The following is a 23279-nucleotide window of genomic DNA, read 5'->3' as shown; positions in this document are numbered from 1 at the left end:
GATCACCTACCATCAATCTGCATTAACAGGAATCATGCCTAGACTTTACATCTTTCTCACATATTTTGCATCGTGGCAATCGTCGCAGCCATGAACAGACACCATTTAACCATGAGGTCCATTCAGTCAACCAGCCCAGACTAGGAACAGTCACCTTCAGAGACTGAGCCCTTCCATCAGACATACTAGGAAACTAAGATTTATATAGCACCTATCACAAGTACATCTGGAGTTGAGTTATAGGGAAAGATTAAACAGGTTAGGACATTATTCCTTGGAGTGTCGAAGAATGAGGGGTGATTTGATGGAGGTTTACAAAATTTTTAGGGATATAAACAGAGTAAATGCGAGTAAGTTCTTTCCACTTAGATTAGGATAGATAAATACCAGAGGACATGGCTTTAGGGTGAAAGGGGAAAGGTTTATGGAGAACATTAGGGGGGAGCTTCTTCACTCAGAGAGTTGTGGGAGTATGGAACGAGCTGCCATTTGACATGGTAAATGTGGGATCACTCTTCAGTTTTCGGAATAAATTGAATAAATACATATGAGAGGATAGGTAAATTGGATAAGTACATGGATGCGAGAGATTTGGAGGTCAATGGGACAAACAGAATGTATTTCGGCACAGACTAAAAAAGGCCAAATGGCTTGTTTTGTGTGCTGTAGTGTTCTATAGTTGTAAGATAATAAGATTTCAAGATTTACTGGAGACACAAGAGACTGAAAATGTAGGAATCTGCAGCAAAAATCAATTGACTGGAGCAACTCAGCAGGTGTAACTCAACATTTGTAGGAGAAAAAGAGGTTGAACCCTTCATTGACTTTTGAATTCTTCGCGAAGTGTTCCAACCCAAAACATCAATAATTCTTTTGCTCTCTGATTTCAAGCTTTCTTCAGCATTGATTCTCAAAGATAAAACTTTTTTAAGAGGAAAGTTATTGCAGAATAGTGAGTTTTCAATAAATGAAAATATGTCACCAGTATTTAATTAATTTTTTATCAAAGTCAGGATATTGATCTGTCATTCACATCATCCAACTGAAACATAAGGGAAAAATGCTGGAGGTCCTGGAAATTTGAATGTGAAACAGGAAAAGGTGGAAGCACTCAATAGATCAGGCAGTATTTGCATCAGAAACAAAGTTCAAGTTTGAGACCCTTCATGAAAACTGTCAAAGAAACTGGTTCATATTGATCAGGTAGGTTTTGTTAAAGGTAGGTATTCAGCAGACAGTATAGTTAAGTTGATTTCATTATTAATGTGGCAAAACAACAAAATAATCAACAAATGGTTGTATTTTTAGATGCTGAGAAGGTGTTTGATCATGTTGAATGGAAATTTTTGTTTAAATTATTGGAAAAATTTAATTTTGGCCCATTATTTAGAGGCTGGGTTAAGGCTATATATGCGGGACCTACAGCAAGGGTGTTAACAAATGGTCAGATTTCAAATTCTTTTAATTTGAATAAAATCACCAATATATCAGAATAATTCAATTCAAGTCCTTATTTAAAGGATTGGAAAAATAAAAAAATAGTTAATGTTATAGATTGTTTTGAAGCAGGGAAGTTTTGTTCATTTAATAGATTACAGGAGAAATATGGTATTGCATCAAATTCTTTGTTTGCTTATTATCAATTTTGCAATTTTTTAAAGAAGAGTTATGGTAAGGAAATAAATTTTCCAAGTCAAACAAAATTACTGATTGAAGATAAAAGTGAAAAAAGTTTTATTTCTGATATGTATAGATTGTTGCAGGAAAAAAATTGAAAAAGTAAATAAGTATAAAATTAAAAAGAAATGGGAAACAGATTTAAATATTGTATTGGTAGAGGAAGAATGGTCACAAATGTGTGTTGATAGTGTTACAAAATTAATTAATGTGAAATATAATATGGTTCATTATAATTTTTTGCACCAATTATATATAACTCCTGAGAAATTGAAAATTTAGTATAACAGATTTATGTTTTAGCTGTAGAGAACAGAAAGGTACTTTTTTACATTCAGTTTGGTCATGTAAGAAAATTAAATATTTTATTGGGTTATGATAAGGCTCCACTTGTCAATTTAAGAATCCCTAAACCATATTTAGCTTTCTTAAAGTTAGCTTTTGCAGTAGCAAGAAAATACATAGCTGTTACATGGAAGAATGACGTACAACTAAATTTGCGAAGATGTCATAATGAGTATCTTGTTTGTATTTAGAAAATTAACATTTAATGTGAAAAATAATTATTCTTTTTTATTGATATGTGGGGATTATATTTGAAATGTATGGCTATAGAAGTTAATTAACTGTAATAAGTTTGGCACACCAATCAGGGAATATTGGTTTTTGCTGTTATTTTTTGGGGAGGGGGGATTGAGGGAAGCTTTTCTTAGGATTTTTAGTGGTTTTTTTTGTGTATTAGGAGGGAGGGGGAGGGGAAGGGGTTATAGTAATTTTATGTTTCTTTTTGTGTGTAATTTGAAAAATTAAATATTTTTTTTTAACTGGCAAAGAGAATTTTTCCTGATTTCCATGCTCAGCAGTTCTTTTATATATTTCATTTATGGAGGATATGGACCACATTTACAAGTGAACAAAGGAATTTAATAATTCAGGACACCGATATAGAAAGAACCATTGTGATTCACATTGGATGGTATGAAAACTAAATAGGAAGACAAACAGAGAGAAAAAAAACGGTGAACTTAAATGGAAAAACAGGTGAAACTGAAAGTTATTTTGAGTAAGAAAGGTGTTATTGTAAGACAAAATGTACAACTAAAATTAATGTATTTATTTATGCTTATACAGATTTGGTATACCATTTTAACCTTGGGGATCAGAAAAGTATTATGGTCTGAGGATGAGATACAAGTGTAAGAAATAGAGTAATTTGGCCCCTTGTATCTGCTTGGCCATTCACTAAGGTTATGACCGATCCCTTAATTTATAGCCACCTTCCTGTGCTAATTCCATGTACACAAGAAAAGCACACAAGAGTGTGGGTAATACAGAAACTGAACAAGTCCCACCATTTCGAAAGGAGGCAAGACATATAACCAATAGAGCCCTTGAGCTATTTGTCAAGGTATGAGCAAAAAGCAGGCAGACTATAGCACTTGGGTCCCTACATCCAGATTGGACATCAGTTTTTTTTTCCCAAGCCATCAGGCTTCTGAATTCCCAGAATATATGTGCAGAGAGTACCATGGACATTTACTGTATATGTCTTAATACCTTAATACTTTGATGTGTTTAACTTCTATTCTAATTTATATTTATGTAAATATGCTCCATGGTCCTGGAGAAACTCTATCTCATCTTTACCGTGCAATGGTAAATAAAGGTGACTTGACTGGAAGCCTGCCTCAACATTCCTTCTCTGTCATTTCTGCATAGCCCTCAATTTATTGAGCTTCAAAAATTGCACCTACCTCCTCTTTAATCTCCATGATCTAGCTTCCATAACATCTAGATTCTAGATTGCTAATATCTTAATACTGTATATGAAACGTATCAAAATCTGTCTTGAATACATTCAACAGCAGTGCTTCCACAGATCTCTTGTACAAAGAATTTCAAGGAATCTCTGTTCTCTGAGTGAAGAAATTTCTGCTTGACTCAATCCAGAATGGCAAACGTAACCCCTGGCTCCAGCACCAACTCTGTATGTAGCCTGTCAGATACTATTTATTGTTATGCAATAAAACAGAAATGTAAAATTACACAAAATTCCATTTAGTATGCTATAAGGCAGACAAAGATTTGTCATGAGCATTGTCTGGTGCCCCTTACAATCAAAGAAAGAGAGAAAGAGAAGACATTTCCCCAGAGTCACCGAGTGTTCGTGGATTTTCCTCCAGTGCTCCCACAGCCTCTGCAGCCACACAAGACTCCAGTTCAATTCAAGCCATTGGCAACCCAAGCCCAGATCCAAACCTATGACACGATAAGGAAACCTTTAGCATCCAGTGCCCTTCAAGAGCCCTTTTGGCCCTCAGCACCCTTGAATACCAGTTTAAATCCTTGGTTCTCATGAGCCAGTCTCCAGCAGCCTGCAGCCTGGTGTGAGTTCTTTGACCGCAAGTTTCCAGCTGCTCGCTACCTGTGTGGGATCCTCGCCAGCAAGCCACCAACAGCTCACTTCCTGTGTGTGCCCTCAAATCAAGTTTATTGTCAACTGATTGTATAAGTACAGCCTGACAAAACAGTGTTCTCATCTTCACAGTGCAAATCGTGCAGACACACAACCAGATATAATACACACATTGACAAACAATACATATGCAGGGCAAGTATTTAATTTATACAAATAAATAAATAACTATTGTTTTGTACATAGAACAATCTCAGATGGTTAGATGGTTAGTGTGAGCAGTTCCTTTTGTTGTTCCACTTTCAATGCCTGTGGGATGAAACTGTTCCTCAGCCTGGTCGTACTGGCTCTAATACTCCTGTATCTCTTCCCTGATGGAAACAGCTGAAAGCTGGTGTGTGCAAGATGAATGGGGTCATCAATGATTTTACATGCCCTCTTCAGACAAAGATCCCAGTAGATCACATCGTTGGGGGGAGGGAATTTCCAGTGATCCTCTCTACTGCTCATGGTCCTGTGGATTGACCGCCAATCCATTTCTCTGCAGCAACCCTACCACACTGTGATTTAGTCTGCCAGAATGCTCTTGATAGAGCTTCTATAGAAAGCTAACATAATGGTGGCTGGTAGCCTTGCCTGCTGTAGTCTTCTCAGGAAAAGCAGTCACAGTTGTGCCTTCTTGATAAGTGAGGAGATGCTGTGTGTCCATGATAGATCACTAGTTAAGTGAACTGCAACTAACTTAGTGCTCTCCACTCTCTCTATGACAGAGTTTTGATATGTAGTGGAGGATGGTCTTTCCAAGTGGCATAGACAGGTTTTGATGCTAGGGGGAGCGAGAGCACATAAAAAAGGCACCTCGACCACAGCTGTGTGCATATGTGCGTACACCCATTTTGCAACCAGCGCATAAAACAAATTAATATGCGCACATCTACAATGCATACAATTATAAATTCATTATACATTTTTATTTTATATTTAACAAAGCAGCCTCTTTTATCTAGGCTTCATTCTAGCAAAGCTCAGGGTGCCTTCAGGAATCTTTCTCCCTCCACTCTAAGCCCACCCCTCTCCCCACTTTCTCCCACATAAGTTCCCACTCTCCTCATTCCCCAACCCACCCACCCCTCCTCCATCCCTTCATTCTCTCCCTCCAGTCCCTTCGCTCTCTCTTCCCTTCCCTTCTTTTCATATCCGCCCTCCTCTCCACTCTTTGCTGACACCTCACCTGCCTCTCCTCCCTTCCTAACCCTCACAATTAATTCATGAATTCTTTGAGATGGTGACAGGTAAAATAGATGGGGGAGAGCCAGTGGATGTGGTGTACCTGGATTTCCAAAAGGCCTTCGATAAGGTCCCACATAAACGACTGGCTTCCAAAATCAAGGCTCATGGGATTGGGGGCAAGGTATTGATGTGGATTGAGAACTGCCTGGCAGATAGAAAACAGAGAGTTGGGATAAACGGCTCATTTTCTGAGTGGCAGGCGGTGACCAGTGGAGTGCCACAGGGATCTGTACTGGGACCCCAGCTGTTCACAATTTACATTAATGATCTAGATGAGGGGGTTGGATGTAATATCTCCAAATTTGCAGACGACACTAAGCTAGGAGGGATTGTGTGCACTGAAGCTCCAGTGTGATTTGGATAAATTGGGAGAGTGGGCAGATACATGGCAAATGCACTACAATGTGGATAAATGTGAGGTTATCCATTTTGGTAATACAAACTGGAGGGCAGATTACTATTTGAATGGCAATAGATTGGGAGATGGGGAAGTGCAGAGAGACCTAGGGGTTCTTGTGCACCAGTCACTGAAGGCGAGCATGCAGGTACAGCAGGCAGTTAAAAAGGCAAATGGTATGTTGGCCTTCATATCAAGATGGTTTGAGTATAGGAATAAGGATACCTTCCTGCAGCTGTACAGAGCCTTGGTGAGACCCCACCTGGAGTATTGTGTGCAGTTTTGGTTGCCTTATCTGAGGAAGGATGTTCTTGCAATGGAGGGAGTGCAGAGGCGATTCACCAGGCTGATACCTGGAATGGCAGGAATGACTTATGAGGAAAGATTGGGCAAATTGGGATTGTACTCGCTGGAGTTTAGAAGATTGAGAGGGGATCTCATAGATAAATATAAAATTCTGGCAGGACTGGACAGAGTGGATGCGGAAGGGATGTTTCCAATGGTGGGGGAGTCCAGAACCCGGGGCCATGGTTCAAGGATAATATGCATACCATTTAGGACCGAGATGAGGAGGAATTTCTTTATCCAGAGGGTGGTGAATCTGTGGAATTCATTGCCACAGAGAGCAGTAGAGGCAGGTTCATTGTATATATTTAAGAGGGAATTAGATATATTTCTTCAGTATAAGGGAATTAGGGGTTATGGAGAGAAAGTGGGGACGGGGTACTGAACTTTAAGATCAGCCATGATCTCATTGAATGGCGGAGCAGGTTCAAAGGGCCGAATGACCTACTCTTGCTCCTATCTTCTATGTTTCTATGTTTACCCCCTCCTCCACTTCTTCCTTCTCTCCCACTATGTGAATGCCTGCACATGCCTAAAAATATTGAGAAAATTACAATCTTTCTCTCTACATTGGAACACCAAAAGACATAATGTTTAGCCTTGATTGCAATAAATCTTCAGCTATCATATTTCAGCTGACCACACCAAATCCAGTACTTGCCTTGACTGCATACACGTTATTCTCAGGGTGTTTTTTTTCCAAACAAGGTACACTTTTTCAAACACTCCTTAGCTTTTGGTTTTGATAATAACAAAGTCCTCGATGCTGGGAACTGCTGGCTCCTTGATTGCCTTCGCATTCCTATACAGGACGGCAGGACTTGTGTCATTGATGCTGGGAACCTCCATCTCCCAATTGGATCCCACAGACCTTTCCCCACCATTCCAACGGAACACAAGTCGTCCTACGAATGAACGCTGGTGCCCGTCACATGGCTCACCATGCGGCTACTCTTCAAAACGTTTTCAAAAGTTCTGCTGGGGTCCTTCGCCAAACGGCTGAATTATGGTTGACTTTGCACTTCAATAAGATGTCGGGCTGGAATTGGTACTGAATATTAATAATGGTATGCACTTTAATCTCGGGGATTAGAATGGCATTATGGTCTGAAGATAAGAGATACAAGTGTAAGAAATTGAGTGATTTTTCCCCTTGTATCTGCTTAGCCATTCACTAAGGTTATGACCGATCCCTTAATTTATAGCCACCTTCCTGTGCTAACTCTACATACACAAGAAAAGGACACAATATTACTTTGATTTCATTTGTCAAAGATTTGTTGTTAGTTCTGTGCTTTTTCTTCAATGGGTCCTGAGGATGGACTTGCCAGTGGCTGAAGTTGGCGTTATCAATGTGTCTGGTTAAACTTCCACGATAGTACAGCACACCAGCTATTTTATTTACAATAAATGAACATAGTTTTCCTTAGGGTCTGCAACACAATTTTTCCTTTAGTTGTGGGTGTTTATCAAACAGAGCTAGATTGAAATCTTGTGTAAATCTAGCACAATGATTCTTTGAAAAATACCTGCTCTCGTGGGAGACCTGGGACTGCGTGATCACGGGTCAGGCTTGTAAATGGAGGAGGAAATGTGATGTGGGACTCAATTTCTTCATGGTTATTAACATCCATCCGCACATACCATCCCCTAAACACATATTGATCCCCTCCCCCTGTTGGATAATGCCTAGGAATTTTCCTGAGTCAAGCTGTGAGTCAGACCAGCAAGCTGCTTGCAGCTGCTGTGCTTCAATCAACTTGGAAGCTGCCTCCATGATTTAAATTTTTTAATTGGTCACTTGCAATCTGCACTGCCTCTTGCCATTCCCAACAGTATTGTTGCAGTGGTTCTATCTCCCTACCTTTTTGGGTGCCCTGATTACTTAACTCGGACGTGATACCCCACTGTTGCCTAAGTAGGGATATCAGTAGGGCTCCCCCATAACTTCCCCAGGCCTTGGACCTTAGGCCTTGGCAAATCCCAGTAACTCTAGGTGGGAGACCATGTGGTACCCTATCTTCTCTCCATGGGGGTCCAACCTGTGACCCAATCAGCTGGCTTGGTGTGGCTTGCTAGCCATGCTGCAAAAGACTGAACCCTTAACAGTCATTGGTGCACCTTGGGATTTTATAACTCAACCCCAAGGTCCCTTCCGTATCTGTGAGTCACCTCCTGTTGCCCCCATTGGTGAAGAGGTACACAATCACACAAGCACCCGAGAGAATACCCACGCACACACTTGTTAATATGATATCTGACATTTGATAGTACAACCTTCCACTCCAACATGGTTAAAACTCCATGTGTGTCCAGTGGAAAATATTTGAACCTTACTTCCAGCCCCAATTGTCATGTTGGGAAGAGTAACAGGTTTGGTGGGTTCACAGAGAGATGAGTCTGGACACAAGTGCTGCAATCACAGATAACTGTAATTAACACACAGGAGACAAACAGGGGAGAACTTTAAACTGTACTCGATTACTATTTCACTTAAGCAACAATATAGACATTCTCCTTGGACATAGTTTGGACCAACAATAGTGAACCTATCTCAACACACTCACACACTTGAGTACACACACTACAAACAGGGATTCTTACACACACCCGGTTCCCTGTTCCAATAGGGGGTGCGGATCTCTGCAAGTATTGATCTATCGCAGTACTCATGGCTCAGCTTTAGTGTAGTGCACACCTTACCTATGACACTTCCAGTGATATCCATGGTAGTGACCTGGAATGGAGTGATGTCCAGGGCTTGGACCATGAGACAGGGAGAAAGAATATGCTGTGCATTGGTGTTGTATACAGTTATAATCTGTGCTTCCAACCAATAATGACCCAAGGTGATTTAAATTAGCCAATGGCAAGGTGTGCACTAATGGGTGGCCGGAGTCCAACCTTGATTGACAGATGATGTGACTTCTGAATAAGCTGCAGATGGGGAGAACACATGACCATCTGTGATATACACATTCCAGACAGGCAGGGAGGCCGCATTTCCTCCACACACAACATGCACTCAACATCATAAAGGACCTGGTCACAATCTCCTCTCGCTGCTACCTTCAGCTAAAAGGTACAGAAGCCTAAACTCCAGCACCTCTACATTCAAGAACATATTTTATTCCAACAGGTGTGAGGCTTTTGAAGCTCCTGTACCACCCCAACTGTGAACTATGATGACAGCCACCAAAAGATCTGTCTTTGAGGCTCTTGCACTATCTGTAACAATGAATATTTATTTATCTATCATTCTCTTTATTATCTCTTTTTCTGACTTGGCATATTGTGGTAATTTAAATTGTACCATTGTAGTTAGCGTTTCTTATGTATCTGTGTGACAGAAGAAAATAAGACTTCTGATGCACCTGCATCATGTACTTGTGTAAATGACAAACATCTCTCATCAACTTCATGACTTGCATACACATCAGGAGCAATATACACTGGCCAGTAAAATTACTAGACCACTAATCTTTGGGATGTAAGAGGGAACTAGGTCACCCAGAGGAAATTGACAACAAAATTCAGTCATATCGCCTTTTATTTTCCAGAACTTTACACATATACAAATCAGCTACTTGCGGGGTAAATTATGTTTCAGTTCACTTGCTGGATCGAGGCATGCATCTGTGAAATGTTGACTGTATAAATATGTAATGTCCATGTTAGTCATATGTAAAGTGGGGTTATTCCTTGTACATAGTCTGTTGCCTGAAAACAAGTTAAGATTGTTCTGTGAGGCACTTATCCCCAAGACCACAGGACATAGAAGCAGAAATAGACTATTCAGCCCAGCCAATCTGCCGCCCTCACTATTTTATTTTAAGCTGATTCATTTTCGCTCTCACCCTCTCTGCCCAGCCTTCTCCCCATATCCTTTGATGCCCAGGCTAATCAAGAACCTATCAATCTCTGCCTTAAATACACACAATGACTTGAATTCCATAATGGCCTGCGGCAACAAAATTCCACAAATTTACCACCCTCTGGCTGAAAAAATTCCTACATATCTCTGTTAAAAGCAGACACCCTTCAATCCTGAAATTATGCCCTCTTGACCGTGGCTCACCCAGCATGGGAAATAACCTTTCTACATCTACTCTTTCCATGTCTTTCAAGATTCAAACTGTTTCAGAGATTCCCCCATCATTCTTCTCAATTCCAACAAGTACAGGCCAAGAGTTGTCAAACGCTCCCCATATGATAACCCTTTCATTCCCAGAATCATCCTTGTGAACCTCCTCTGAATCCTCTCCAATGTCAGGACATCCTTTCTTAAATGAGAAGCCCAAAACTGTCCACAATACTCCAAGTGAGGTATTTGATCATTTGAGAACTAATTATTGTGCATCTGTAACACACTTCTTGAAAGGAGATGTATTGGAGCAGGTCCAAACCAAAAACTAGAATGATTTTGGTTCGCTTAAATTTAAAAAAATAATAATTTCCTCTGCTCAGGCCTTGAATACTGACCTGATGAATTCACAAACTGGAACATCTGGAACATTCAATCACAGCAAGTCCTAAATTCTCAATATGTAAATAGTTTTAGCTCTGTCTTACACATAAACTCCATATATTATTTATGTTTCAATGCATTCTGAAGACATTGCAGCCACTGTACTTCTCATGTAACTCTCCAGCTTTGGCCATTTACTGATATATAGCTTTATGGAGAAGTTGTGGGTAGATTTCATAGTTCTAAAGACATTCCTACAATCTTACTGCAAGTGAAAACACAATGAAATTCAGACAGGTCCTCTTTATTGGTGTGCGATATCTACTCTAGACAGTTTCCAATAAATTACTATTTCCAACAAGAGACTGCTTTACCAAATCTCATTAATGCTTAACACATTGGTCTCATCTGATGCTGCACTAACAATGACATCATCATTAAACTTCACTGGGTCAGCCACAAAAACAGCATGGCTAAAATAATAAATATAGGGGCAATGGTTCACTCAAACCTTTACATATTTGCAAGGCACCAGTCAAAAATGTGATGAACTAATCTCCATATGCTGGATCGAGGTAACTACAAAAGTAGTCAAAGAATTGGATTGCATCCAATGCAGGCTATTTGATTGACAGCCTGGGCACTATATGGCTGCAGTGCTTCCTCAGAGCAAGGAACACTGCAGCAGTAATAAAAATGACAAAGAATCTTCATCCTGAAATGCTAGCTCTGTTTCTTTTCCCACAGATGTGGCCTGATCTGGAAAGTATTTCCAGCAATTCCAGCAATTTATTTTTGGTGTTCACTGCAGCAACCTTTTGAGGCATCTTGGATAACACCTGTCAAAACAATGACCTCTAACACCTGGACAGAATAACCCTGCCGAGAGAGAAACCACCAACTGCAAGTTCTTCTCCAGTCCAGGCATCTTCCTGACTCAGAAACCTTATGTCTGAACTTTATAACTAAAGAACATTTGCCATTAAGATTGCACCAAATCAAGGCAAAAGCTCATGGATATCTTCACAAAGTTGATGGAGAAAGGAGATGAACACTGATTCACTAGTAAAACCAACGTCTTCCAAATTAAAAACAAGATGCTGACAATGTTCTCTTTTGATCTTTTCAACCAATTATAACAATGTAATCTCTTTGTTGTCAAATAGAGATTCATCAAATGAAGTGCTTTGGAACTTCTTGAAGACAGGTGTAATGCACCAGTTGAATTGAATGCCTTCATCTCTATATATATACTGCCTGCCACAGTTGCATCCACTGAACAACAGGGACATAATTTATTCCTGGTCAGAAAATGTACTTGCAAACTAGATAAGGCTGCAAATTTCCAGAACAGGGCTTCAGTCCCTGCCAAATATATGTGGACATGGTACACTGAGTGATGCCAACAATTACTTGATAGCTGCAATGAATGTACATCCAGAAAATAAATTATTGTGAACAATTTTCACAGACCGAGCATTTGATTCATTGATGGTCCCTCAACATTGTGAGAAATGAATTGATAACTTTAATGTTATTTTAACTTAAACATTAATGTTCACTGCACAACATCGATATCTGACCCACTGCTCTTCCACGCCTGGATGTACATTTTCTCAGATGTCCTGTTGGATCAAATACTTCCTCGTCCCTTTGCTGATAAATTAAATTTTGCTATTTCTATCACCAAATCTCTTCCTACAAGTTACTCTATCACATTGGATTCAATTTTTTTATTCTGTGGTGATATTAAACAGAGATTACTTAATTTTGGAGTGTTTTTTTTTGCTGTTGTGCAGATATTTCTGGGTATACTGACATTACTGCATTCTTTACCCGACACAATTTGATTTCTGCCTTAATCAACCAGAATTATGGCCTTTAAATTCAATCACACAGTGCTCTATTTTTCATCGTTGACCTTTGAACAATCATTTTATTCAAAGTGAAATGTGATAATAACTATTTCCAGGTGTTTACATATCAATCAATTTATTTGATTGACCATTACCCTTGTGGTCCTGATGTGGTTTTTATATCAGTTATGCGTAGGTTGATGGATTTCCCTGTTCCATATTTGGAATTATGGAATATTACAAGAGAAATTAGACCAGGTTTCCAGGAAACAATCACCATTGGTACTGCCTATAGAATTAGATTTTATCCCACAACTGTAATTGGGATTCCTATAACATTCAAAATAATTCTAGCATCCTTAAACATTAATCAAATTATTCAAAAAAATTAAACATTTACTGGGATTTTTAAAAAAATGTTTGAGTCAAACAATTTTATGAATTCTGCAAATGCTGACATGTTAATCTGTCAAAATTCTCCTTGCAGAAAATTCAACTTGACATCAGTTTCTCAAGCATTTTTTCCCGACCCGAGCAGAGGACATGACCATATTATTGCCTCTTCTGATGAGTGTTGTCAGAAAACATCAGCTCACATCCGTCAAGAAGTCAGAGACCTGCCTGTTCACACAAGTGTGCACAAAAATCCCCAAAACACTTTGCTCTCAAGTGAGGAAATGCCAGAGACTACACATGAAACTGCCACTGTTTTTCTACAAAATCCGTTCCTGACTATGCATATAACATGCACATCACTGCTGCGACAACAGAGAATTATTTTCTTACCAGATGATTGTCAGATTCTGGGATAAATCGCTGAAGTTAGTGACTGAAGCAAAAACAATAACATCCTCAAATAGGTTTTAGGTGAGCTATTAAAATAATGGCCGATAAGGTATGTGAAGACAAGAATGGAGTACCTGTCTACCTGCAATTGAAGAGAATCAACATCGGCATGGATTAACAACAGCCTTCTCTCATGTAATTTCTATGTAACTCTATGAATAGTGAGACATTCTACAAGCCATTTTGGCTGATTGCATAATTTCTTGAATCAGAATGACCTAAATCATTTCCAGTAATGAAAACAACCAAATTATATCTGCACTAATGTGCTTTCACAGAAGGTGATATGATGTCGTCAGTAATCAACGATACCATGGTGACTTTAATGGCTGTATAATTTGCAGAGTGCCTATATTAGATTGGAATTTCAGGACAAAGAAAGTCCAATGGAGCAGTGATAAAGAAAGGCAGTTTTATAGTAGCACACTGTGGATCCACACCACCAGGCTGCTACCCTAATCCGACTAACGCAGTACATTATAGATGTTCAAACACATTAATGTAAACCCAAAACACACGGCACTGATTAAAGTTGCTCTTAAATGTTTTTTATGCCCTGAGGTGTGCTTTAAGCATGTTCTTGTAGAGCATAAATCCTGAGAAAGGAAGAGCATGTATTTTTGGTGCTTGCATTCATGATGACAAGCTGCCTGTGGAAAGCATTCAGCGATTAGTATATTATTTTTGAAATGTAGTTTGGAAGGCAAATACACCAATCAATTTCTACACAGCCCCACCAAATGGAAAATGGATGAACGACTAAATAATTTGTTTGGTTGAACAAATAGATTTGGGCATGACACCATGAGAATTCTCTGCTCTACAAGATTAATGCAACTGAACTTTTCATGTTCATTCAAGGATCTAAAAGGAGTTGAATTTAAAGGGACACCAATTTTTTTGCTATCCAACACTCCCATCGTATTGCAATGAAGTTTCAATCTTGATCCTGTACACCTGTGGTTTTCAAAATGCCCCCTAAACTCACAATTCACCTTAAGCAATCTCTATGCTATAACTGTTCTATGATTAGTAAGGGATTGCTTAAGGTGGTATGTGAGTAGAAAGAAAAAGTTTGAAAAACACTGTTTTAATCATACCTAATTGACTCATTATGTACATGGTTTCATAACTCCAAAGGAAATGGGCCAATGACAATTTTTCTCAAGCAAAATATTTCAGTGATATTTGGATCTAGAGCAGTCATTCTCAACCTTGCCTTTCCACTCACATACCACCTTAAGTAATCCCTTACTAATCACAGAGCACCAATAGCATAAGGATTGCTTAAAGTGAAATGTGAGTTTAGGGGGGAAGTTTGAAAGCCAGTGCTGTACACCAAAGGGGAATTTCAACTCACTGTGCCCTGACTTGGAAGAGAGACATAACTGTGGAAAGAAATGGGAGGGATGACTTGCATTGAACTTGATTTGACTGCTCTTCTCTGTCCGGTTCAGAAGTGCTCTGTCCTTCTGATCGAAGCTAAGGCCGAATCCCACCCGGTGACTAGCATCATCGAACCCACAGAGATCCAGCGCCACGGCATCCGCATCTGAGCTCACCTGCATCTACAGCGCCCTGATCCTGCACGATGATGAGGTCACCGTGACCGAAGACAAACTGAATGCCCTCATCAGGACAGCTGGGGTTATTATTGAGCCTTTCTGACCCAATCTTTTTGCCAAGGCTTTGGCAAACATTGGCATCAACAGTCTGATCTGCAATGTTGGCATTGGTGGTGGTGCTCTCCGGCTTCTGCCGCTGCTGCAGTGACCTCTGCTTCTCCTGCTGCTGTGGAAGAGAAAAAGGAGGAGAAAAAACAGGAAGAATCTGAAGAGTCTGATGATGACATGGGCTTTGGTCTCTTTGACTAAACATGCAGGGAAATGTTCGCTACAAATAAAAATTGAAGATTTTTATTCTTGTTGCAAAAAAAAGAGAACTTGATTTGACCCACAGACCATCCTTGTTGATCTTGTGGCCCCTTTCATTTTTTTAAAGCTACAATACACCTTTTTCAAATTATTATTAAATGAAATAAAAAGTGAACAGAAACATTTATCCTGAACCCTATTTTAGTTGAAAATTGATTACTGTTCAAGTGAATGGAACTGCTGCTTGTACAAAGCCCACGATACATATGATGTTCCTCAGAGTCAAATAAGAAGTCAGAGAGTCACAGAGCTGAATAGCACATAACAGAACCTTCTGTCCAACATGTCCATGTTGACATTGTGGGCTAGAATATTTGACTCTATTTGCTCCATGTCCTTCTACACCCTCCCAATCCATATACTGGTCCAAATGTCCCTTGAACATGGCAATTATACCCAATTTTAAAGTTCCCTCTGGTAGATTTTTTCAGGTACAGACTACCTTTTGAGTGAAAAATCTGCCCTCAAGTCCCTCTTAAATCTCTCCCCTCTAGTTCTGGATTAATCTGTAAAAGTAGACTGTGAACATTCACTTTATCCATGTTTCATATTATTTTATATCAGTCTATGAATAACCCACTTTGTCTTCCAATGATCCACTGAATAAACACCAAGCTTATCCAGTCTCTCCCTATCAAGCACATCCAGGAAATTTCCCGGTGAATACTTTCTGCACCCTTTCCAGCTTAATGATGTATTTCTTCTGGATGGATGATCTGGGATGGCATGATTGACATTCTAATTAGCACAATGCCATTACAGTGCCAATGACCCAGGTTTGAGTCTAGCACTCAGTAGAAGGAATTTGTGCATTCTCCCCATGTCTTCATGGGGTTCCCCATTTGCTCTGGTTTCCTCTTGCCTTCCAAAACGTACAGGGTTTTATGTTAATTTGATTGTAATTGGGTTTAAATGAACAGAATTGCCTCCACTGCATTGTAAATAATATTTAAACTCCAGACAGCGTTCCCAAGTATGGTCTCAACAGCATCTCGTACAGCTGTATCAGGAAGTCCCATCTTTTGTATTCAACACTCTGCCCAATGAAGGCAACCTAAGTTTCCACACTTAGAGAACTATCCACTTGTCCTTCTGGGGCCTCTTGTTCTACAACACTGTCCAGGCCTCTATCATTTACTGTGTAAATCCTACCCTAATTGGACTTACCTGAATGCAGCACCATACACCTGTTTCATTTGCTACTTCACAGCCTACCTTCCTGACTATTGTAAACTTAGATTTTCTTCGTTTCGCGTCACTTTATGGTTCACTGTAAAATTACAAAAATATTCTGGAGATCAAATGCCAGTGTATCTGATTTTCACTCCACTGCTGGAACTCAGCATCTTTCTGACTTCCATGCTACAATTTACAGATGCAAAGTGGAAGAAAGAATCAGAAACATTCTAGAATTTGGTCTGACACAATGCAATATCTTATGGAAAGTTCATCTACACTGGAATTGGAGGTACACCATATTGCTGTTATCCCCTTGAATGAAATATGCAGGTCATTGCAGATGTACATGACTGCAGCTTTTGATATTACAAAAAAAGACATTTTAGAGCCCAGGGTGCTATAGGTGTTCTATGGTTAGAAAGAGATTACTTAAGGTGATATGTAAGTTGTGAATGAGTATATAGATACGTTTTTTGGAGATAAATTGGGAACAGTTTGTTAGAGTAGGTCACATGCAAACACTTTAAAACAGATCTTGTTTAAAATACTGGAGCCCTGCCCCATGCTAGACATGTCAGGGCCAACAGCCTTTGCAAAAGGCATTAGTGAGTTCCCAAGAGACATCACTAATGGATTGTTGTTTACAAAAAGGTAACAGATGAAAGAGCTTCTCGGAGCCACCTTCTGTCTGAAAGAGAGCTTGCTGTTCTAAGGGGGTCATGTGGTTTTGCAAGCAGAGAGAGTCAAACAGGCTTTCTCTCAGAGGGAGAGAGAGACACACACACAAGAGGGATCACTTATACTGTGTTACAGCCAGCAACAGCAGCTTGGACTAGAATAGGATAAGCTGGCAAGCTGGTGGAAGACCCCATTTGGAAGATAGGTTCTTATTTCAGTGTGGTCAAAGCCCTTGTTGTTCATGCAATAGGAGAGGACTGGCTGTTTATTGTTTCACTTGGAATAAGGGAAACAAAAAGGAACTCTGTGGTGACCTGAAAGAAAGAGGTCATCATCTGGAGAACCCTGAAGGGGCAAGTTTCGTGAACAAGACACTAAAATGGCTGATGAAAGTAAATCAGTTGTGGATGTCCTGGAACAACAAATATCTCTCTGAAAACCAACAAGGACCTTCCTGAGTGGTAACCATTTACTTTTCAAGCACCAAAGCCTGGTGAACTTCATAAATGTTAAGTTCTGTGCACAGTATAAAAATTGCCTGCAACCAGTGAACTTGGAAGAATGAGAAGTGAAATGGGACTGTGAACCAAAGAATTTTTCTGAACTTACACACACATTACATATACGTGAGCTTAGAATTAGGGGGTTAAGTAAGTCAATAGTGATAAGTTAAAGTTTGATTCTACTTTCATGTTTAAAGATCATTAAAAGCAATTTTTGTTTAAGTAACCATTTGTCTTAGTGAATATCTATTGCTGCTGGGTTTTGGGGTCCTCTGGGCTTATAACAAAATGGGAAAAAAAGGTTGAACACCACAGCTGTAGACTTATACAAGTAGATAGGTTGATTTATGCACAGTCTTGTTGAACAATTCATGCAGAACTAGAAGGTTGCATAAAAGGAAAAACATAAATTTCAAACATTGCAAGCTCTTGAGAAAAGATGTCTCTCTCAGTGATTTATCTGACAATCTTTGATATCTAAACATTTTACGGCTTGATCAGTGTATACTACATCTATGTGTATTTGAATATTTTAAATATTACAGTCAATCTTTTTGTTCTACAATATTTAACAAGTAGTTTCAGCATTCTGCTGTATTGAATAAATTGTCAACATTATATTTACAATTTTTATTTAACAAAATAAAAAGGAATAACTTAAATCTTGTCTGCAATAAGGAGTTGAAAGGAGAAGATATTAACCTTTCAAACCAAGAAGAAAGAACAGCAACAAAACTTCAGATATTGATCAAGTCCAGATGGCTTCATGAAAAGTAATTTTTAGTTGATCATGTGAATGAGAATCTTATATACTGTGTTTGCCAAGCCAAGAAACAAATAAAAACATGAGCATCAAGAGATACATGACCAAGACAGCAGACCAACAATGGGCTCAATGGCTGAAAGACCCACACAGACTATGGGCAGCCAGAAACTGATGTCTGTAGGATCCACACCAGGCAGCGGGTTACTGGAGACAGACTTGCGAGAACCAAATATTGGTACAGAGATTTGTGAGGCTTCCAGATGTGGTGAAGCAACCACTATACTGGCGCCACATGCCCACTGTCAATCACTGGCCTGTATAAAGACTCAAGCTGGACCCTTCTGGGACAGTCAGAAATGTGGAGCCAGCAAGATACTGGTGTGTACATTTAAGCTAATTAAAGTACACTCTGTGTACTTTGTGTCAAAATTATTCACACAGCAGCACTCACACCAGGATCAACAAGGATTCCCAAAGAGCTTTGAGTGCTGACAACTTCCTGATCATATTGGAGGTACTGATCTGGGAATACTGGTTTGTTAATAGATCAGACAGGAGGCTGTGTTGCTGCGGGAATGCAAGAGGCACATCTACAGATATTCAGCATCTCTGAAGGGACTCTCTTTTGCTTCTCTCTCTCTAATTATTTGGGGTGTCAGGGTATGCCAACAGCACTTTTCTATGTGCCTTTATGCTAAGTAAAAGTTGACAAATTTTACATGATAATAAAGGAATCTTGAAAAATGATTGCAGAAGATTAGATGGACAGGCTTATACAAACTGCATTTAGCACTAAACCCCAATCAGATGTCCTGAAAAATCACAAATTTGGCCAAAAAGATGTTTGAAGAATTATTAGCATTGTTTACATCCAGAAACAATCACTATTCTTGGCATGGACTCAACTAATTTTTTGTTCACTATTTTGGTAGATCTTGCAATACTCTGCAGGAATCAAGCCATAACATTGTGTTCATTGGATGGGGCATGGAATATAAGAATTGGAATATTGGATTACAACTTCACAAATTATTGGAATAATGTGGTTGCATTGGTGAGAGTGCAGAGGGGATTCACCAGAAGAATGTTGTCTGGATTAAATTTAAATTAAATTTAGACATACAGCACCATTACAGGCCATTTCGGCCCACAAGCCCATGCCGCCCAATTATACCCTATTAACCTACACCTCCGGTATGTTTCGAAAGGTGGGAGGAAACTGGAGACCCCAGAGAAAACCCATGCAGGCACTGGGAGACACATACAAACTCCTTACAGACAGCATGGGATTCAAGCCCCAGTCCCGATCGCTGGCTCTGTAAAGGCATTGTGCCATCCGTTATGCCAACCGCGCTGCCCCTATCAGTCACAGGAAGAGTTTCGATAGGCTAGGTTTATTTGTATAGGCCAGGTTTATTTTCATTTTCTGATGAGAAAGCAAGGCTGAGGAATTAATTGATAGAGGTGGCTAATTCTCATCTTGAGGAGAGCTGACATTTTTTTCCCACTACAAACATAGAGTTGTACAGCATAGAAAAGAGGCCCTCTGCACACTCTGTACTTGTGCTCAGCTGTTATAATTGGAGAGCATTCAGGTGACTGAAGGATGGAGGTTCCCTTGTATACAAATAACTCAAAGTTAATATGGAGACACAAGAGATTTCAGGGGCCAAAATATGGAGCAAAGAGCCAGCTGATAAAGGAACTCAATGGATCAGGCTGCATCAGTGGAGGGGAATGGACAATAAATGTTTCAGGTCAAGACCCTTCATCGGATTAAATGTCACTTCATTATTATTCTCTTGTATACATTAATTGTTCTAGAGGATTGTTCCACTTTTAATTACAAGCTAAAACTTTGAGATTATTCCCCTCATTCATAGTATTTCTATGTAGACTGTAATATCATTTTCTCTGTTCTATAGGTTAACATTAAATTATATTGTAATTCTGTATTAATTAAACTACTATATTTATTGTCCGAAGATTTTGAATTCCTTTTTTCCCATTATTGTTATTTCCTTATCTAATTTATCTGTATCTTTCATATATTCCTTTTTGTTTTGAAGTATAACTTATAATTTGCCCTCTCAAATAAGCTTTTGATGCATCCCAAATAATAAACATATCTCTTGTTGAATGTAAATGTGTATCGCAAAACAATTCTTTATGTCTTATAAAAAGACAAAAATCTTCCCTTTTCAATAATATAGAATTTAATCTTCAACTATATACTGAGTGTTGTTTTTCAGCAAATTCTAATTCAATCAACAGTGGAGAATGATCAGATAATATTTGTGTTTTATAATCAACATTTAAAACTCTTGATTTATTTTGAACCGAAAGTTTAAAAAAAATTGATTCTAGAATATGTATCAAATCTACTAGAATAAAAGGAATAATCCCTATCTTTAGGATGTATCCTTTTCCATATATCAATTAAATTCAAATTTTCATTAAAGATAACAATATTTTAGAAGCTATTCATTTAACTATAGTTCTCGATGATTTATCAAACAAAGGTTCCAAACAGAAATTAATATCCCCACGTACTAAAACATTTTCATGGACATCGACTAAATTCAAAAAGTATCTTGTATAAATTTCAGATCATCTACATTTGGAGTGTATATATTTAACAAAGTCCACTCCTCAGAAAATATCTGACAATTTACCATTATATATCTACCTGCCAGATCTCTAATTACATTTTGAATTTCAACTGATAAATTTTTCTTAAATAAACTTGCTATTCCTCTAGATTTAGAATTAAATGTAGAAAAAACTACCTGGCCTTCCCAATCAATTTTTAATTTCAAGTGTTCTTTTTTGGTTAAATGAGTCTCTTGTAAAAAAACAATATCTACTCCCAATTTTTTAATGTAGGATAAAATGTTCTTTCTTTTTAGGGACCTGTTAATCCAATTAATATTAAAACAAAATTTTAACTGCTTTATACAATTTCATTATCTATACATTTTTTTTTAAATTCCTGCTGATCACTCATATCCAGGAAGAATTCCCACAAGTTTATTTGATCCTGAATGTCAGCAATCCAAAAACATCAAAATTACTCAAAATAAACACATTATAAAAAAATGTTCTAAAAAAAAGAAAGAAAAGATTAAACAAACACCCCCCCCCCAAAAAAAAGCTAAAGATACATGTAGTGGTACACCACCAGCCTACTGCAGGGGGCAATCTCTGTACTTGCAGGAGTGTAAGGGGACAGGACAACACCTGGCCGGCTGTGAATCAGTCGGCCTGAATGGATCAAGCCTCACCCGGTCAGGTGTCAATCACCCTCCGGGATATAAGCCAGCGCCGGCCTCCCGAGGCCTCACTCAGAGTTGCTGCAGCCACAGCCAGCCTGGCTCTGTGGAAGTCCTTGTGGATTAAAGCCTGTGGTACAGTCTTTATCTTTGTGTGTTTGAATTTGAAGAAGAAATATTAATTTTTTGAATAATTGAGAAATTAAGGGGCATAGATAATTGGTACAGAGGAGAGGTTGAGGTATCTTAATCATATTGGATGGTCTGACAGTCCTAAGGAGCCTGGTGTTGGATCCCTGCTGGAGCATAGAACATGGGAACATGCTCCTATTACATTGTGTTTATATATTCTGGTCTAAGAGGAAAAGAAATTTCCTCACGCAGAACCTGGTGAATCTGTGTAATTCTCTATTCAATATTAAAGATAGAGATCAATAGATTTTTAGATATTAAAGGAAACTAATTTAAGAATATAAGGTGAGCAAAATAATCCTGAGCCTTAAAGACTCATTATGATCATATCTGGCAGAGCAGTCACAAATGGCTAAATATTTGTTCTTCCTGTGTTCTGGGGAGTCATACACATGGAGATATACACATCAGCCCACCAAAATCATGCTGTCTGTCACACACCAATTTACACCAACCCTATATTAATCCAATTTTATTTCCTCTGCACTCCCAGGAACCAAGGAAGTAGTAGATGACCTTTTACTGAAAATCTCCTGTGGTGTGTATTCCATCAGAATGAAATAATTATTTATTTCATTTCCTTTTCTGGAAACCTGGTATTCTCAATGAATAAATTCTTGTGATTCATATTGAGCTGCACACTGCATGGACACCTGTTGACGCTGAGGTTCAGGGTGTTCAGGGTCATTGTTGGTAGGTCTGTCCAATCGATGGCAATGCACATGTGTAAAGCCAACAGTGTTGGAACTCCGAGTGCCACTCCCTGGAATTAAAAAGATAATTTTTTCACCCCAACATAAACCTGGGTGACTATTCTGATTCTGCGATGACCACAAAATTGGAAAACACCAAAGGGATCCAGCTGTGGCCTCCTGGAAGGATCCAGTGGTGAGGAAGCTGAATGTCAAAGTGATCTTGAGTATCATAGGGAAAGCAATTCCAAGAATAAGAGCACAGCTGATCTTCCCACTGAAAATTTCATATCTCAGCCATGACAGCCTTGAACATCCTGAACCTGTGAACAGATTGCTCATCAGAAGGCTCCAGGGAAGATTTGATGTCTCTAAAAATTGTCAGTGAGAAGACTTTACTGGTAGGCATGTCCTTTTCCCTTCCCTAAAGTCCATTGTCTACCCTGAATGATCAGCTTCTGCCCTTCCAATACCTCCTGCTGGTGGAGAGGTGATGTTATCACTGAAGAACCCATGTAATGAGGATCTCAGAGGTGAATTGCAGAAAACACACACACGCACACACACACACACACACACACACACACACACATACACACACACACACACACGCATGCACCCACACGCACGCACGCATGCACGCACACGCACACACACATGCACACATGCACACACACACACACGCGCACACACACACACACATGCACGCACACGCGCACACACACATGCACACACACACACACACACACACACACACTCTGAATTCAT

At 39.1% G+C, this 23279-nt stretch overlaps 1 pseudogene; it reads left to right on the top strand.

Annotated features, from left to right (window-relative positions):
* The window catches only part of LOC138737365 (large ribosomal subunit protein P1 pseudogene), a 53178-nt pseudogene extending 37964 nt beyond the window's left edge, over positions 1 to 15214 (top strand).
* Positions 15215 to 23279: the final 8065 nt, after the last annotated feature.

Source organism: Narcine bancroftii, chromosome 6 (genome assembly GCF_036971445.1).
Source record: "Narcine bancroftii isolate sNarBan1 chromosome 6, sNarBan1.hap1, whole genome shotgun sequence".
Classification (NCBI taxonomy): Eukaryota; Metazoa; Chordata; class Chondrichthyes; order Torpediniformes; family Narcinidae; genus Narcine; species Narcine bancroftii.
The sequence above is the reverse complement of the archived record's forward strand: the minus strand, read 5'-3'. Positions and strand labels throughout refer to the sequence as shown.